Source organism: Panthera leo, chromosome B1 (assembly GCF_018350215.1).
Source record: "Panthera leo isolate Ple1 chromosome B1, P.leo_Ple1_pat1.1, whole genome shotgun sequence".
NCBI classification, from domain to species: domain Eukaryota; kingdom Metazoa; phylum Chordata; class Mammalia; order Carnivora; family Felidae; genus Panthera; species Panthera leo.
Window position 1 is genome coordinate 99535924 of NC_056682.1, and position 12764 is coordinate 99548687.

The window sequence follows — 12764 nt, forward strand, 5'->3', positions numbered from 1 at the left end:
TAGTTTTCTTATCTCTAGCAAGTTTGCACTGGAAAAATATTTACATCAACTCTAAGATTTACATTATCTCCCTTCTATTTTCTCAGTGCACAATTTCCTCTATTTTAAAGTTATCATTGGCATTCAATTTTGAACATAATGAGTTTGAGATCCTGTGCAAAAATCCAAATGTAAATATGCAGTAGTGAGCATAGTACCGAGAAGCTGGACCAGGCGTATCTATTTGGGGGATCCCTTCAAATAGAGACAATAGCAGAAGTTGAAGGGTTGAATGAGAATTTGGAAAGAAAGAAGAGGACAATGAATAGAATGCCGGAGAATATCCTCATTTGAGGGGAACATGGATGAAAATGAATGAACAAAAGAAGACTGGAAGTGATAGTCAAGGGTTGATGAGAAAAACAACAGAAACATGACTTGGAAATAAGGGCAACTTAACAGTGTTGTTTCAACACGGTGAGATTGATTAATGGGGAGTGAGGAATGGCTCATTAGAAGGTCATTAATGACATAACTGAAAACCAATTTTGGCAGAGTTGGCAGGTAAAAGCTAAATGACAAGAAGTTTCAGAGAAAATGGAAGGTAAGACATTGGACACATTAAACTTGGCCTAATATTTCTGGAAGTTTGAAGTTAAGGACACAGCCCACAATTCAGCCTTCATATTTCTAGTTGTGTTTATAAGTAGGTATCATGGTTATTGTTCACTTTTGGTTTTACTACTAGGAAAAACAACAACAACAACTGATGGGGTCTGCACAGGGAGCTACAAAGGCACTGTATCACCCTGTTAGGGCTACTTTAACAGAACACCACAGCTTGGATGACTTAAACAACAAAAACTTATTCTTTCACAGTTCTAGAGGCTGGACGTCCAAGATAAAGGTGCTGGCAGTGTTGGTTTCAGGTGAGATGGCTCTCCTTGGCTTGAGGATGACTACCTTCTCATTGTGTCTTTACCTGGCCTTTCTTCTGTTTGTATGCGTCCCTTTCTTGTCTTATAAAGACACCAATACTATGGGATTAAGGTTTCACCCTTATGACCTCATTTAATTTTAATTACTTCCTTAAAGGACCCACCTCCAACATTGAGGATGAAGGCTTCAACATATGAATGTTGGAGGGGACACAATTCAGTCTATAAAAGACATGTGGAAGGGCACCTAAATATATTAAGTAAAGCATTAGAGGTTTAGAGATCTCATTTCTAAAGGATGAAAAGTGCAGAGGAAAAAAACATGACAAATAACATTGCAAGTTAGTTGAGAGTAAAAAGGTCAGGAGGCACAAGAGAACAAAGAACATGTCTAGGGAATTTCAGGCAGTGTCTATTCAATATGCATGGCCGGGACAGAGAATACAAGTAGAGTAATCGTGAAAGAGAGAGATGCAGGAGCCAGATGTCTCTTTAAAAATGTGGAAGAGACGATCATATCAGAGACAACTACAGAAATAGCAGCAGTGCCACAGAAATAATAACTAATATGAACACATTGCTTCGCATTTGTTTAGTATTTTTAAAGCTTTTATTATGAAAAAAAACTTATGACGAAAAGTGAATGCAATAACTTAATTGATTTGCTCAAGATTAGAATCAGAAACCTGATGTCTGGATTTTTAGGTTACTCTTCTGATAGGCCTTGTTCTCTCAGAATCCATTAAAGCTTTATCCCAATGGCCAATGAAATAGAGTACTGTTTACTATTTGTCATTTTATTTCATCAATATTCTTCAGATAACATTCATTCTTGGTGGTGTAGAGAGGGTGTGTCTATAGAAAGGGACACTTAGAAAATCAAAGGGAGGGTCCATCAGAAACACTGGCTTGTGATTCTGACTTTAACTGAGAGGACACATTTTATGTGTACGGCTAAAGTACTGAGGGCTTCTCATTGCTTACAATTAAAATGGGTTCATACACTCAAATACCAGAGCAAAGTTTGAAATGAAGAAGAGAAAATCAGACATATTCAAAGCACAAGGAGGATTCAATGGGCTTTTGCTGTCCCCAAAGACGGGGGCCTTTCTTCATGTGCAAAGAAACGTAGGCAATCTGTAGGAGATAAGACTGGACCCCAGCTGATAGCCAGCAAGCAAATGGGGAACTACATGGAACTGAATTCGGCCATTAACCTGAATGAGCTTAAAGGCAGACTCTTCCTCAGAACCTGAATAGAAGAGTCCCGCCTGGCTGAGATCTTGACTTTGTCTTTGTGAGATTCTGAGAAGCCAGATAAGCCATTATAAATTCTGACTTAGAGAACTGAAAGAATAAATTTGTGTTGTTTTAAGTTACTACCTTTGTGATAATTTGTTACACAGCAATAGAAAACGAATGTGGTTACAAACATTCTGGCCCAAAAATTAGGAAAATGGAGTCTTTTTTAAATCCAGCTGAGAAGGCCCCATTAGATTTCAAGGCTTAAGAATATACTCTGGGGCTTTCACCTCTGCCTTCTGGGATCTTAGCTCTGAGTCATCCTTCCTTTCTTAATGAAAGGTAGATCCTGTTTGTAGCTGACTTGTATCATCAGAACCAGCTTCCGGCCAAGAGAATTTGGGAATGCTGAGAGTCTCCGTTTATTTCATATTCTTTCTGTCTCTTTCGATCCCAGCTGGTGGTGCTCCCGCTGATAAAATATTCCCAAGTACCTTGTGGGTTGATGTGGATTTCTGGAGGGGTTGCTCCACCAGAGAAAAGGCTCTCTCACTGATCTTTTTTTTTTTTTTCTTTCTGAGATAATTCCTTTTCTATTTTTTGGTTTGAGCTAGGATGGCTAAGGGACACTGCTAATAAGCTTCTTAGGCCTTCAAGTCTGATTGAGATCTATGAGGCACACCTTTAATCTCTGGTGATTGAGCACTCTGACCTTTTGATCTTTCTAGGGTGGTAGCAAAATGTCGTAAACACACACCCACACCTTTTACGCTGTGCTACACTTTCAGGGGTAATCTCTTAATTTTAGGATCTTTTTGCCATCTCTGTAGGCTGAGAATTTCCCAAATCAGCATGCCCTGATTCCTTTTTAGTTAACAGTTCTTGCTTCAATTTCTTTCTCCTTTCTTTTATTATAAGGAGAAAGAAGGAATCAGGCCTCACCTTCCACACTTTACTTAGAGATCTCCTCAACTCAATACCCAAGTTTATGATTTACAAATTTCTGCTTTCTATATAACGGCAAGAAACAACTTTTATTTTTATTTTTATTTTTATTTTTATTTTTATTTTTATTTTTTGTAACGTTTATTTATTTTTGAGACAGAGAGAGACAGAGCATGAACGGGGGAGGGACAGAGAGAGAGGGAGACACAGAATCGGAAGCAGTCTCCAGGCTCTGAGCCATCAGCCCAGAGCCTAACGCGGGGCTCAAACTCAGGGACTGCGAGATCGTGACCTGAGCTGAAGTCGGACACTTAACTGACTAAGCCACCCAGGCGCCCCAACTTTTTTTTTTTAATGTTTATTCATTTTTGAAAGAGAGAGAGAGTGCGAGCAGGGGAGGGACAGAAGATCCAAAGTGGGCTCTGAGCTAACAGCAGAGAGCCTGATTTGGGGCTCAAACTCATGAACCGTGAGATCATGACCTGAACTGAAGTCAGGGCTCAACAGACTGAGCCACCCAGGTGCCCCAGAGAACAACTTTTCTAAACTTCCCACTACTATGTAGCAAGGATCTCTCTCCACTGTTCAGTAGCAAGTTCCTCAGTTCTTGCTAAGCCCTCACCAGCAGCATTTTTAGTGTCCATATTTCTACTAACGGTATTCTCAAAGCAGTCTAGGCTTTTTTTATCATGTTCCTCAACCTCGGTTCATTACCTGATTCCAAAATCCCTTCTACATTTGTGAGTATTTGCCCTAGGGGCACCATAGGTACCAAAACCTGCACTGGTTTTCTCTTGCTACAAAATTATCACAAATTTAGCAGCTTGAAACAACATACCCTTAATATGTCACAGAAGAATATGACACAGAATATGTCACTTCATATGGCACTTGAGAAGTCCAGGCAGCATTGAGTGAGTTTCAAGTATTTAAAGCTTAAATAAAGGTGTCAACTGGCTGCATTTTCATCTGGAATTCAAGTTCTTCTTCCAGGTTCATTCTTTCTATCAGCAGAATTTTTTTTCCTTGCAGCCGTAGGACTAAGAGCCACCATCCAGTCCTTGCGCGTTGCTCCCTCCCTCCGTCTTCAAAGTCCACAATCCTTCTCACACTTCAGATCTCTTTGTATCCAAAAGAAAAAAGATTTTACCTGAAAATCATCACTTATAGTTGGGTTTAGTCCAACTGTGAGGCTTGAACTATAGATTTTTCATTTCTATTTAGCATGTAATTTGTGGACTTTGGTTTTAATATGAACTCCCCACCATGAACTTTTCATTAATTTTTGCTGCCGTGGTCTGAGAGCATATCTTGATTAAGGTATTTTCCTCTTTCCAGCTTCTACCTCTTGTTATCAAACGGCAGCACACTGTTCCTCTCAAATTGCAGGAACCATATGAGAGTTTCCTTTATGTAACCTGTGTACCTAATCTGAAAGTCTTGCTTTTATCTTATCAATTACAGATTATAGGCTGAAATGCCAGGCACTTACTTATGTGACATTTTAAAATTCTTCTACAAGCAAATAGTAGATGTATATTAATACAAGTAATAAAATATTCTTTATTTTAATTGGGATTTAGCCAAATTAAACTACCATGTGTTATAATACTTGTTCATATCACACAGATTGTATTAAATACAAACTATGTCTTCAGAATATATTACTAATGTCAGTTATTACATGGGAAGTTATTTTTGAGACGTGTTCGTGTTGATATAAACCCCAACATGCACTAGTTAATTTTTTAATTATTAACTAAAATTATGCAAAAACTCTACTTCACTTCCCTGTTTAGAGAAGATCCTTCAACCACCAGTAACTAAAGAAGATAAAAATAGATTGCTTTTAACCTCCTTAAATTAAAAGAATTTAATTGCAGATAGAGTGACAAGTTGATTAAAATCAGAAATTTTTAAAGAACTAGAAAACAGAATATTGTCTTTTGTTATGTATTAATTTATATAAGTAATAATTTCATTCAAAGTGAAGTAAATTATCAGTCACTACTCAACTATGATGTAAGTTTTTTGTGCCTTAACTCTTCAAAGTCCTGTTAAGTAAAAACATAATTTTTGACACAGGATATATAAAACTGAGAAAAATGTCAGTGCAGATGGCTGTATTTTTTCTTTAACCTTTCACAAATCCTTTTGACTGTATTCTTGTTTATTCATGTTAAGTTGCACATTGAATTTAGGGAGAGCTATTTATTTTTTAAATGTTTATTTATTTTTGAAACACTGCGAGAGACAGAGCGCAAGCTGTGGAGGGGCAGAGAGAGGGAGACAGAATCTGAAGTGGGCTCCAGGCTCTGGGCTGTCAGCATAGAGCCCAACGCGGGGCTCAAACTCCTGAACCATGAGATCATGACGTGAGTGGAAGTTGGATGCTTAACCGACTGAGCCACTCAGGTGCTCCAAGGGAGAGCTATTTAAATCAGGGACTCTTAACCTGAACTCCCATCACATAGAAGGGCATTATTGCTTTAAAATTAACACAGACTTTGCATACATTTGCCTTTTTTTTTTTTTCCTGGTGGAGAGTTAAATTATTTGTCAAATTCTCAAGTTTTCTATTTGTAGTACTTAAAAATCATAGCGATAATATTCACCTATCAAAAGGTGAAGTCTGTCTGTTTTTCCACCCCTTGAAACTGGTCTGTCCTCGGAATTGCTTTGACCTATAAAACATGGCAGAAGTGACATAGTGTGAGTTCCAGACAAAGGCCTCAAGGGATTCTCCAGATACTGCCTTAGCTCTCATGGAACTCTGAGACCACCTTGCTGTGAAAAAGCCATCAGAAGAAGGCCCAGCCACCTCATTCTTTGCAGCCGACCCAGCTGGTGACCCAAACATGGGAGTGAAGCCAGCTGAATACAGCTATATGAGGGTTCCTAGGTAAGACCAGCAGAACCACCTAGTCAAGCCACAAAATGTGAAAAATAATAATTCAGTGTTGTTTTAAACCACCAAACTTTAGGTTATGGTATGTGATGTAACAACAGATAACTGATTCACCAAAAATCTAATATACCTCAAAAAGCTGGATTAGAAGCAGAAAGTAAGTTTACTTTCAAATACTTTTTCCTTTGCTACTTTTGACAAATGTGTCAAAAAAGGAGACTCTTTATCAATGTTTTAATGGTATCTTTCTTCCAATCTCAAAAGGAGGCAATATTGATTTTCAGAAAAAAATGTGTTCTTTTACAAGGTTTTTGTAATTTTAAAAATACTTTTGTAATAATTTTATTAAATAAAAATGATATATAAATGGTTTTTTTGTTTTTTTGTTTTTTTGGTTTTTTGTTTGAGGTGTCAACATTTCCAGGATCATTTTGTCAATACAAGAGCTCATGGGCCTAAATCCGTATTCAATTTCTCTGGGTTAGGCAGCCGTTTTGCAGGTAATATTGGCTCTGCCCTATTATTCTTCTGAATTTTCCTTTCCCTTGATTTTTCCTCATTGGCTTGGAGAATTAAGGAATCCTTTGGGGGTAAAATTGATCTATACCATTGTAGGAAATAGAGCCCAAATCTGGGAAATCGTGTGCTGTATATAGCACAAGAATTCTCTATCTTAGCAGACTACAAACCAGGATGCAACTATTGCTCTTAGACTGGCAGTTACTTTATTTAGCTGCCTTGTAAGCTTATCTCCTTATTTCTCTTCATCCCCCTTGAAATACTGTCAGTGGAATTTCCTGACCCTCTCTATGCAAAAATGTATAATTTCCAATTTGAGCTTTTCAAAGCTATCATGGGGAAGGAGTCTCCCTCCAAGAAATCGATCATTTTATGTTCACTAAGTCTTGCCTCAAAAGTGGTTATGTATCTATATCACCTATTCTATATTCTTTGCCCTGTTTACTTCCAGTCTGAATGCATATGATATGAATTTAAATGTGGTCTAATCTAAGCAGAAGGTGATCGCAATTCAGTTGTCACTTATGATTTAAAGATACATGGTGTTGATTTTCAGCCCATGATTTATTCAACTGTTATGTGACATTAAAATACATAGCTTAGTTTTGCACACGCATTTTCATTAAAATGTTTTTTAATCCTTCAGTTAACTTACCACCTGGTCTTCTATTAGATTTTCATTGTCAATGACTTTATTGATTTATTATTGTGTGACAGAAGTTTGATAATTTTAAGACAAATTTAAATAAAAACGTCCCCCTAAAGTTTAGAATGTTAAACAAAACAGAACTACTTGGTGAATATCAAGTTGAGGGAAAATAATCTGACACCAATAAAATAAAATAAATCATTGACTTTCTCATAAGGCTTTCTCCCCAGGATTTAGAAGGAATTTTAACATTTTATTCTAAACTTCTAGTCCTTCTATCAATTTTCTTTGTAGGTGACACTTTTTCCTCAGTATGCATTGCATGATGAGCCATTTTAATAATGATATGCATATCCTGAAATAAAGTATTTCCATACCCTTCTGAAATTCTTTCTTTGACAATCTCCAGCCCTGGTTTGCCTTCCTCCTTTACCTTCTCTATTTTTGTCGCTGGGACGCTGAGCATTCCTAAAGAAAGTCACAAAATTATGCACATCCTGCTTTGTCTTCCTAATGAACTTTCTGTATTTCTTCCTACAGTAGAACCCTGATTTTTTCGGGTAGCAATGTGTCTAGCTAATATAATCTATTTCCTAGCTTACCTTGTGCAGTTCTGGTAAATTAGATGTGTGCTGAGAATTACTGGAAAACTTTTACTTTTCTGTGTACCCCCTATTCTCTACTTCCTCCTTATCTTCTTCCTGTCTCCAAGATAGAAGAAAGACATGAGGTGAACATGAAAAGCTGGAGGTAGAATGCCATGTTGAGACCATGTAGGGGGACCAACTGGTTTACTTGAGACTAAGGAGTTTTCTTAGATGTGTAACTCTCAGTTTTAAAGCCAGAACATTTTGGTCATCCTGCTATGATGTGACCATGAAAATGTCACATGCACTTAGGATAGCAAAAGAGAAAGAAGAGAAAGATAGAAGGGTGATTCCTGATGGCACTCTAAATCTACTGTATAAGCCACGCCATCCATCCAGGCTTCTATTACACAAGAGAAATAAGCCCTTATGTGTCCAACCATTGGATGTGGGTTTTGTTACAGAAGCTCAAATACGATCTCTAACTGCACTAGCTCCTTGGTGCACTCTGGTTTACATGAAGCACATGACAGTCTATCTGAATGGTGTCATCTGCAGTGGGGCAGCACACAGCCTATGCAGCACCAAAATTACACTTTTTTAAAGTTGCAAACCTCCTAATGTTCCAAGATGATTCTCCCTTGCAGATGATGCTGTTTCTCAAATACCTTCCCTCTCAAAATTTCCCAAACTATATTCCCTTTTTTTCTTCCATGTGATCTCTTAGAAAAAAGAATTATTTCTCCTTTTCAGAGTGTACCTCTCCAAATGTGACATTGGTAGCTTTCCTTCCCATCTCTTCTGGGGTCTTAATTTATCTGATTTGATTGAAAATATTTAGTTTTATATTTCTGTGATTGCAACAATAAATTTGATGAAACACTCACATAAAGACATGATCCTTGGGTAAACTAGTTTACCTCCATGTTAAATACTCCAGTGAAAAAAATGAAATTTGAAGGGGTGTTTGAGTGGCTCAGTTGGTTAAGCATCCCACTTCAGCTCAGGTCATGATCTCATGGTTTGTGGGTTCAAGCCCTGTGATGTCAGCACAGAGCCTAGAGCCTGCTTCAGATTCTGTGTCTCCCTCTCTCTGCCCCTCACTCACTTGTGTGCTGTCTCTCTCTCTCAAAAAGTAAATAAATATTTAAAAAAATTATTTCAAAAAATGAAATTTGGAATAAGTTATCAATGAGCTAGTTCACCTGAATCATCCAAAATTTAGATCTATATTTTTTGTATATGTTTCTTAATAATACGTTCTTAGCAAATATAGAATCCTCTATGAAAAAAGAAACAAATTAAACAAAAGCCCTTATTTAAAGTTAAAGCTAAACAAAAAAACCTTTTTCCTTTTAAATTTTGAATTAGCTACAAACACTCAGAATTTAAATCAACATTATTGCAATAACGTACTTCATATTTAAATTTTCCCTGCCTTTCCCAACATACCATCCTAGTGGAAAGTAAAACTTTAGAGGTAAATTGAGAGGGCATCTTCTAAATCTCATTTCTTATGAAGTATTATGCTAGAACCTGATGTTTTTATATATTTGGAAATGTCATATGGCTATCCGATAGGCTAGAGTCAGAGACATTCTTATTGAATGGAAGTTTCTAATGTGATAAGAAATATGCAATGGAGAGAAAAGACACTTGTAAATAAATATAAATTATCATTCGGTCCAATGATCTTAAAAGTTTACTTAACTTCTGTCTCATTTTTCTAATTAGTTCTCAAATGGATGGTGAATACACCACAGAAAAGTAGGATGGTATAAATGAAAGTGTGTTGTTTCAGTTCCCCAGAGTTATTTAAATTGCCCGAGAGACTAGATGAAGAGAGGGACAGGAGAAATCATATGCAGTATTTGTGGAATACTAGATTCATTTCTATCATATAGTGTTTTACTTACTGATCATTATATAACAAACCACTCCAGAATTTAGACGTGTAAAATAGCAATCAGGTTGATACCTCTTATAGTCTGCAGTTCCACTGGGCTCAGCTGGATAAATCTTGCAATGGGCCTACACAGGGTCCTTCATGAGTCATAGTAAACGACGGCTGTGGCTAGAGTCATCAGAAGGCCCAAGCAGGATGATGGGCTGGCTGGGCCTCTCTGATTTTCCAGAGGATCTCAAGGCCTTTCCGTGTTGCCTCCTGGTGTGGTATCTCCACATGGTCTCTTCAGCAGGGGAGCCAGACTTCTTGAATGGCGGTTCCCAAAGGTGACCATTCCAAGGCACGACACAGAAGCTGCCAGTCCGCTTCACATCTAGGTCAGCAGAGGGTATAGTGTCACTACTGCCTCATTACATTGGTTAATGCAAGTCGCGGGCCAAACCAGATACAATGTGAGGCAACTACTTAAGGGTGGAGAGTCCAGTAAGCATGGTTCCTTGAGGGCATTTTTGGAGGCTACCTAGGATATGTATCATGAATAGCTAAAAGGAAAGCATAAAAATGTTGCTTCCTTTTTCCGGTGTGGAAATCTATAGATGTGTCTTTTAGAAAATACTCTTGGGGTGGTAGTTTCTAGTTTACCAATCATCTCTGACAGGATGTTGTGTTTCATAGTTAAAAGACTTGTTATTTGGGTGCTCTTCAACCAATTCAGTTCTAGACTTGGGATGTTGGTCACGTTTTTCCATCAGATGAATTTTCAAAAATAGAGGAGGCTTATTCAAAATTATGTGAAAATAAAAGGAATGATCTAAAGGAATGATCACATATTAGGCTAAACTGAAGTGTGCTAATAAGAAATATGGGCATGTAGATAAAACTGACTAGTAAGGAAATTATGAGTTACCTCATGGAGGTCATTTACCATCTAGCCTAATGGAGAAAAAAACAAAACAAACTTTCTGGGTAATTAACCACCCTGCCACAGGCCTCTTGACACTACTATTTTACACGACTCTCCCTGCCTCCACCACTACAGCAAAATATAAATGAGTTCCCTGGCAACTTGTGTGGGATGAGAAGTGTGGGATTCACAGGAGCCTTTGTGACCTTAGGAAAATGTTTTCTAGGATGAGTTACTCCCACAGACTCTTCCTTCAGTTTATTTTTATGCTTTCTAGTATTAGTCCTCCAAATTGATACAACCTACCTCTCAGAGGTTGCTGATGCCAAAGTAAACTGGTGTAGCAAATAACAGAGTCTTGGAAAAAGGCAAAATAAGGTATGGTTTCTAGAAAAGCGGAGAGATTAAGGACAATAAATAAAATAATATCTCTCATTTACCTGGGGACCTATCAAGTTGACAAATTGTGTGCACCAAATGAAGACATTAATTCTCATATTTCACTGAAATTTTATCAAAGAATTCATAGTACATAGACATAATAAAATTAGGGAGGTCCATCTTGACCAATGGCATTTTGCATTATTTCAAAATTATTATATGTAATTATTGCCATTTTCACATATGACACAAAAGTCGGGAATATAACTTATTACTAAGTCAGTTTCAGCTGTTTCAGATATTTAAAATGTGGTTCAGAGAATACACAAATGACCTTTATCAGGATAAGAGATTTGATAAAAGGGTGATAGTGACTTTGTGGTTGGACCTAGGCATTTAAACTATGTATAAGCCTTTAAAATTAAAGGTAGGATAAAGCAGTTATGAGAATCCAAGGGAGGAACATATTTTAGAAAATTATAGTTTGTTTCTTTAAGCTCCTTGCTGTCTTTGGGAGGTGGACAAGGGTATGAACTTCAGATTCATACTATCACGTGTACTATAGGCATAATTTTAGGGTCTACCAAGAGTTTTCTGCTCTATCTAGGAGCTTGTAGGATAAGGTAGAGCATTGTAGCCAGCTACTCAGTAACCACAGCTAATGAGTTTTTACTCCAGTTAGCTTGTAAATCTGCAAAATATATCTTATTTTGGAGTTTGTTTAATCGCTTGAAGGAAAGGACTATACCTTACAAATCTTACAAGCAAAAACTATTTTTAGGCTTGTTTTCCACAACAGAAACAAATACAGCTGGCAACAGTAATTTTAAAACGTAAAGCTTAAATAAGCATTCTTTTAAAGAGTATTTAAGCAGACAGCCCCAGCTGGATATTCCTATCATTATGCTTACTATGTCAAAGACTTCTATAGTCCAGGGCCACATCAGGTCCATTTTAAGTAACGTAACTTGTGCATATTTGTGTAAACAAAGCACTGTTATTAGCAGTACTATTAAAATAGTCTGGGTGAGGTTTGGTAGACCTTCATATTTATTTGCAACTTCTGCTACGGTCTTGTTTCATAGTGCGTGAGATACATTATTAGCAGTGGACAGAGTTCTTTAAATTTGTGGTAAAATTTGAAAGACTGCCAGCAATAACTCTTTTCCGGACTCTTTCCTGATGCAACGGAACTAACCCCTTCCTTTCAAGGATAGTGTGCAGGATACCAGATGGGGGAAAAAAATAGTTTGATATGGGAGGCTAGGTACAGCCAACTCTTGGTCTTTGTAATAGAGAAACTTTCAAGCTTGCTGATCCTACCAGGCATTTTGGTACACCAGTCAGATGTGCTCTGGCCTGCTGCGGCTGCTGCTTTGACATGCATGAACTCACCAGGCTGCCACTTGTGAGAATCAGTGGTAAATGTGGAAAACTAAAGGTAAGGTAGAGCTGAAATATGTGAAATAGAGACTGAGTTACTCTGTAGTACGGCATATAGCAAATAAGCTCAATGTTTGGGGCAGTAAACAGAGTTCTTTAAATTGGTGGCATTGTCTGAAGATCGCCAGCGATGTTTATTTAAAGAATTACTTTGTCAACAAATCTGAATGACCTACATTAGTTAAACTAGAGGACTAAAACTAATCTTTTGAATATTCATAGCATTTCATTTAAAATCATCATAACTCTAAAATTAAAATATTAGACTTTTGCAACTTCTAGATATTGTTAATTATTGAAAACAAAAGTTGCAAATAGGAGGATGTTGAAATATACTTCTACCAATCAAAGAAGGAACCGAAG

General features: G+C 37.3%; 1 protein-coding gene across 1 annotated transcript in view; it reads left to right on the top strand.

Annotated features, from left to right (window-relative positions):
* Positions 1-12764, top strand: part of ANKRD50 (ankyrin repeat domain 50) — a 60256-nt gene that overhangs the window by 11660 nt on the left and 35832 nt on the right. The gene's annotated exons all lie outside the window — the stretch shown is intronic.